Raw genomic sequence first — 7,727 nt, forward strand, 5'->3', positions numbered from 1 at the left:
TCTTTCTTTCTTTCTTTCTTTCTTTCTTTCTTTCTTTCTTTCTTTCTCTCACTCCCCCAACTCTCACTCCCTCCCTCCCTCCTTCATTCTCTATCTCTCTCTTCCTTTCTTTCTTTTTTCTTTCTTTCCTTCTTTCCTTCCTTCCTTCCTTCCTTCCTCCTTCTTTCCTTCCTTCCTTTTCTTTCTTTCTTTCTTTCTTTCTTTCTTTCTTTCTTTCTTTCTCTCTCTCCCCCACTCTCTCTCCCTCCCTCTCTCCTTCACTCTCTATCTCTCTCTTCCTTTCTTTCTTCTTTCTTTCTTTCCTTCCTTCCTTCCTTCCTTCCTTCCTTTCTTTCTTTCTTTCTTTTTTGTCCCCTGGAACCTGTGGGCTGGAACCTGTGTCCCTTGCATTGGCAGGCGGATTCTTAACCACTGTGCCACCAGGGAAGCCCAGAAAGACTTCTTTTAGTAGTTCTTGAAAGGCAGATCTGCTGCCAACACATTTTCTCAGTCTGTTTTAGCTGGGAATATTTTTATTTCTGTTTCATTTTTGAGGAGTAGTTTTACTAAATGTATAAATTTTAGTTGACAGTTTTCCTTTTAGCATTCTGAATATGTCCTCTAGCCTTCCTTGTTTCTGATGAGAAGACAGCATTAATTGTATTGTCTGTCTCTTGCCCACGAGTCCTTTTTCTCGAGATGCTTTCAAGATTTTCCCTTCATCTTTGTCTTTTAAAAAAATTAACTAAGTTGTGTCTAAGTGTGCATCTCTTAGTGTTTATCCAACTTGGGTTTATTAAACTTCTTGGATTTGTAGATAAATAGTTTTTCATCAAATTTTGGAAGTTTTTAGCCATTAATATTTTCAATTTCTTTTTATGCTCCCCTCTCTGATTCTTCTAGGACTCTCATTACCCATAAATCAATACACTTGATATTGTACCATAGGTCTCTGAGTCTTTGTTCATTTTTGTTCAATCTTTGTTATTCATATTGAATAATTTCTATTACTCTATTTTGAAGGTTACTGCATCTTTTCTCTGCCATCTCAAATCTTCTGTTGCAGAAAGGAAAAATTTTTATTTAAGTTATTATTAACTTCTGATAATAATTCAGACCAAAATTTTATTTGGTCCTTTAAAAAATAATTTATATCTCTTTACATATTTCCATCACTATCTTTAAAGCTGGGTTTAAGCCTTACTGAATTTTATACCCAATTAAATTTGCACATTTACAAATTGGTTATATGTGTAAAGAGCAGCTCTCACACAGTTGAAAATTAAATCAATACGTGAAGTGAAAACTGAGAGAAATTCTACTAGCTTTCTGAGGACAGAGGGCAAAAGATGAAGAAGATGGAAGAGAAGATGGGGATTATGAAGGACAGAGACAGAAAGCTGACCAAGTGTGGCTGGTGTTTTAGAGGGAGGAAATAAAGCAGTTAGAGTAGAAGGAACAAATAAAGTCAGAGCAGATTAAAGTTCTACTGAACTAATAAAGGAGTGAACTGATATACAAGCAAAATTAATACAATTAAATCTATCAGACTTACCCTGGCAATATTTTTGAACTACAAAGATAACAGCAAAAACACACATTCTTATAAATATGCAGGAAAAAAAGAAAAAAGGAAGAGATGGAGCACCTACAAATGTTTAATAAATATACTTAATCTCTTGGCTTTCCTCTGTAACAGTATTATGAGGAAAAACAGGCAGAATCAGTGTCTACAGAATTTTTAGTGCAAATGATATGACTCAAGAATGTGATGTGCCACCAAATTTTTATTAAGCTGTGAAGGCTGTAAAAAGGCCTTTCCAAATAGTCAAAGAAAATGTACCATTTGTAAACCTTCTTTAAATAATACCATAAAAATTTGCTTCAGCCAACCAAAAAATAAACTGAAAGAAATCAAGAATGAGCAAGTAAAGATATCAGAGGACTAAAGGTGAAAATTAAATTTAATTATTATAAAATTAGTTAAAAATTAAATCCAAATGTTAATGCTATTTATGAAACATAAAATAAAATAATTCAATATGTCATCTAAGTGACAAACATTATTGCTGGGACAGCACAAATTTTATCCTGTATATCAGTTCTGACCTGTTTCTATAACTGCCTTGAAAACAATATTGTAAAAGTGTCTAAAGACACATCTTGACTCGAAGGGAAAGAATTTTGTGATGAAGTAGAGGTGTTTTCTATAATCAATCTGTGATGTCTGCCTTGGGTGCACAAGTGGGTGTAAAGTGGGTGCTATATTCATGGACCCTTGCATTTCCATAGCCTGGTAACAAAGTCAACATAATTCATAAACTTGACTGAACCTAATATCAAAAGTTTATAAAGAGTTAAAATGTAAGGCAATAGAATAAACGTGTCATGTGTGTGTGTGTATGCATATATATATATATATATATATATATATATATATATATATATAAAAAACATATTATAAATTTGCAAGGTGGGGATTTCATTTGCTAATGGTTTAAACCAGGAATATAAATCACTTTAAGGATCTGTTGAAACATTTTCTGAATACTGTTTATAGACTACAAGTTCAATGAGATATTAATTTTAATTTGTATGTTAAAAATAAATCTTTTCCAGAACAAATAACCTAGGGAAAGTTACACATTAAATCAACACCATAGATATTGATTAAGATTAGAATATTAATGTCTTTAAGAAATTCTACATTGAAAACAATTCATAAAAAGTAACTATAACCCTTAACCCAACTTACCAAATATAAAGCAGGCTTGGTTGCCAGCAATAACTAGTTAATATAATTAGGAATAAAGTTCTGTTCATAAGAGCACAATACAAATAAATAATCTGTTAATAATACTAATAAAGATGTGCAGAACCTACAAGAGAAACATTATTGAGAGGTCTAACAGAAAAATTTAATAGTAAGTTATGCCATATTTCTGAGTGGAAAAACTGAAAATAGTAAACATATCAGTTTTTGACAAATCTCAGCCCAAAGTGCTATAAAATTATTCTAGGAAGCTGAAATAATTATACTAAAGTTTATGTGATAGCACTAATAGGTAAAGCTGGTTATAAAATTAAAAAAAAAAAAGAGCCAAGATTGTGTAAAGTAATACTATTAATTCTGGAAAAAACAGAATGAACTTTTTGACCAACCCAATACAATCAGGTATTAAAATGTATGGTAAAGAGATAAATTTCTTCAGATAATGGTCAATAGTTTATTATGAACAAACTTCCACCTATTAAAACTACAAGTGCTGGATTAAAAAAAAAAAAGAAAGAAAGCAAGCATTGGAGACAGATCAGGAGAGCAGAGAAAGACTTAAAGCTTCAAATTTTTTTAAAATAAGGGAATTGCAGATAGGTGGACTCTATATTAAGAGGTGGAGGAGAGCTTCCTCTAGTCTTATGGGGCAGAAGCGACCAAAATTACGGTTCAGAAACCATGAAAGAAGTCAGACCCTGCTAAGTCAAGGATTTTGTTTGGGACTCTCAGGGGCAAAACCAGAAACAGATCAGCATCACAAAGATTGAAACAACTCTGTCCTTGGTGGGATTAAGTTGACCTGCTGCTACATAAGTGTCTGCCAGTAACAAAAATAAATCCTACCTAGAGGGATATGAAAGTATTTAGAGCCATAAATGGCCTGTAAGATTTTTCATATATAATGTCCAGCAGACAATACAAAATTACTAGGACTATCCAGTAATTGGAGTCAAGACCAAATGACCAAAAAGCAGTAGGGATAACATATAGTGAAATCAAAATCACAGGAAATCCAGGAATTGGAGTTATCAGACACTGATTTTAATTTTTTTTTTTTGCGTTACGCGGGCCTCTCACTGTTGTGGCCTCTCCCATTGCGGAGCACAGGCTCCGGACGCGCAGGCTCAGCGGCCATGGCTTATGGGCCCAGCCACTCCGCGGCATGTGGGATCTCCCCAGACCGGGGCACGAACCCGTGTCCCCTGCATGGGCAGGCGGCCTCTCAACCACTGCGCCACCAGGGAAGTCCCACTGATTTTAATTTAATTGTGATTAATATGCTCAAGGAATTAAATAACAAGAAGGAGAATAACAGAGAACTAGGAAATGAGGAATCAAGGAAAATCTTTAAAATGTAAAATATAATAATTGAAACTATTGAGATGCCTTTAATAGCAAATAGGCATAGATGGAGTGATGATGAGCTGGAAGAAGGTAGCCAGGTGGAAAAGCGGTAAAAAATATAGACAAGAACCTCAGAGACATTTGGGACATGATGACAGTGTTACACATACATGTAATTAGATTTCCAGGAGAGGATAAATAGTGGAGCAAAATCATTATTTAAAGAGATAATGAAAAAAAAAAAGAGGTAATGGCCAAGAATTTTCAAATGTGATAAAACGCATCAGCCCCCAGATTCAAGGAGCTGAAAGAAGCCAAAATAGTATAAATAAAAAAAAAAAAAAAACCTGAGACCCAAATACTAAGAAAAACTTTAGGATTATTTAGAGGGAAAACAAAACAACCTAATTTCAAAGCTGCCTGAAACCTCTGGGTGGGAGGAAAATCAGTGGGAACAAAGAAGCTTCTGGGGCTGGTCAAGGGTTACTTGTGGCTGAATTGGAGGGGGGCAATAAGGAGGATCCCATGGACTGGAGAATCCTTTCCCCCACCTCATGGCATCAGGTAGCCTGGCTGGAGGGAACTCCCCTTGTGCCCTCTGGTAGCATTGGCAGGGATCAAAGGAATTCCCAACAGAACCAGATAAACCAGAGGAAATAACACTTCAAAGTCTCTGAAAATGACATTGTCATTGGAACTGTTGTCCACAAATATAGGCCAGGACCTATGTGCTAAACTATAAGTGAACAGAGCTGCAGAGGCTTGAGGAACAATAACAAATGATTCATCCCTCACTGGAGTCCAAGAAGGAAAGGAGAAAGAGAGTAAATCTGAAAAAAGAAGTGTTGCTGAAAACTTGGGATCTAAAGAAATTGGGAGCTGAAAACATCCAAATTTGGAGGGAGACTTAAGCCTATAGGTTCAAGAGCTTAAATGAATCACAAATAGGGTAAACTCCAAGAAATCCGTGCTAAGGCACATCATAGTTAAACTTGGTAAAACTAAAGACAAAATAAAAATCTTGAAAGCAGCAGAAAGAAACAACACATTCGCTGGAGGGGACATCAATTGGGATGATAGTAGGTTTCTCACCTGGAGCCCTGGAAGGCAGATGGGAGACCACTTTTTCAGATGCTGGAAGAGATAACTGTTAACTATAAGTTTTATATTTAGGGAAATGATCTTTCAGGAATGAAGGGGAAATAAAGACATTCCCAAGTGAAGAAAAACTAAAAAGAACTACTCACATAAAGACCTACCCTTAACAAATGCTAAAGGAAGTTCTTCAAGCAGGAAAGAAATGAGAAAAGGAGAAATTTTGGAGCATTAGGAATGAAGGAGGAACAAGAAAAAACAGAAATACCAGTACATAAAAGAGACAATTCTCATTGAGTTTTATAATGATATTTGATAATGGAAACAAAAACTATAACAACACCTGATACTCAAGACGATGGTACTTAAAAGTGGGGACAGTAAAGGGACACAAGTGGGAGTGGGGTTTCCACACTTCAGTCAACATTGTAAAATGTGACGGTGAGCTGACGGTATGTCCCACGTGTGTCTTGTCACACCCAGAGCCACTGCCATACAAGAACACCATACAAAGAAATGCACTCAAAAACAGAATAAATAAATCAGGATAACAAAACTAATAAAATGGAGAACGGATTAGTGTCACCAGGGGTTAGGAGTGGGTGGGGTGGGCAGCAGTATGGGGTGGGAGGTGTTACAAAAATACAGCATGAAGGATGCTTGTGGCGATGGAAGTCTTCTGTGTCCTGACTGTTGCCAGTAGACCCACACATGTGATAAAATTGATAGAACTACACACACACACACACACACACACACACACACACACACACAAAGTATAAGTAAACCAGGGACTCTGAATAAGATCAGTGCACTGTATCAATGTCTGTACTGCGGTTGTTATACATAGTTTTGCAAGATGTTGCCATAAGGGAAACGAGGGTCAGGGTACACAGATCTCTCTGTATTATTTCTTGCACCTGCATATGAATCTATAATTACCTCAAAATTTAAAAGTTTAGCTACCCTCCTGCCCCCAGCATGAAAACAATACGCCAAAAGGCAGGAGGGGAACTCTAATATTGCTTAGGAAGTGATAAAATACTTATAAATAAGCCAAGGAAGCGTGTTGTAATATCTAGGGTAACTGCTGAAGAACAATAAAAGACTGTAAAACTATCAAATAAATAGAGAAAGAAGAGAAAGCATTTTTAAAAGCAGTTGAATCAAGCCCACATGAAGAATGGAAGGAGAAAAATGAAGCAGAGAACAGGTGCTAGAAGTAGAAAATAAATTGTAAAATGTTTGATTCAAGCCTTCATATAAAAGTAGTTAGGAAAAGAGAAATGGAAAATGTTCCAAATAAAAAGACCACGATCGTCAGACTGGATTTAAAAATGAAATATATAAGATTTACACCTTGGATATAAGGAAACAGGGAGAGCTTGACAGTTACTTCTTTGAAAAAGCCAATCAAATTGGTAAATCCCTGACAGACAGAGCATATCTTACCAATATTAAGGATTCAAACGTGGACATTACTACAGAAACTCTGCACAGGAAAGCTAATATAAAAATTTTATTAAAAGCTTTATGTTAATAAATTTGCAAATTCAGACAAAAGGGTGAAATCCCTAGAAAAATACAGCTTTTCAAAACTGCCACAATAGGAAATAAAACGTTTGAATAATCCTACATCTACTGAAGAATTTGGATCTGTTATGAAATCCTTCCAACAAAGAAAACTCATCCAATTGTCTTCTTTGGTGAGTTCTTCCAGACAGTAGAAAACTAAAAACCTTTCAACTCATCTTTACAGTGCTAGCATAATCTTGATACAAAATCTAGAAAGAATATCACAATAAAGGAAAATGAGCAGCTAAACCTTTCTCATGAACACAGATGCAAAACTCCCATCAAAATATTAACTGAATTCAGCAATATAATAAAGAACAATTTATCACAACTAAATTGGCTTTAATTCACAACGTCAAATTTTGTTTAGCGTTTGAACATACACCAGTATCATTTACCACATTTACAGATTAAGGAGAAACATCTTATGATTACCTCCACAAATGAAGGAAAAGCATGTGATAAGATTCAATACTCGTTCAGGATAAAAATTCTTAGGAAACTGGGAATAGAAGGATCCTTTCTTAATCTTATGAAGAAAACCCACAAATACAAAACAGAACACAACAAGGCAAATCAACCTATGGCAGCTCCCACTATGGCTGAGTAAGCGCTGTACCAAACCTCCCAGAGGCCAACTAAAAACTCCAGACAAAACACAAAATACAAGCTGCAGCTTCTCTAGTGGAGTTGATACTTGGAAGAAGAAAAGAATATGGGGCAACCTTACTTTTTTGGCTTTTAGCTTGTAGTAAGGCCACAGTTTGCACCATGTAGCCCAGCTAGGGGTGTCTGAGCCCAGTTGGGATTAGAGAGGCATCAACACAGGGAAAGGCAATGATTGGAGATGGGTTACTTCCAGGGAGATGAATCACATAGAAATAACAAGAGTGGGGTTCTTAATGTTGGAGAAGGGTATTACCTGTATGGAGGCTGCAAACTATGCTTCTGCATTGAA

This window comes from Aethalodelphis obliquidens, unplaced genomic scaffold, assembly GCF_003676395.1.
Source record: "Aethalodelphis obliquidens isolate GAN/ISIS:26980383/991018 unplaced genomic scaffold, ASM367639v1 scaffold27, whole genome shotgun sequence".
NCBI classification, from domain to species: Eukaryota; Metazoa; Chordata; class Mammalia; order Artiodactyla; family Delphinidae; genus Aethalodelphis; species Aethalodelphis obliquidens.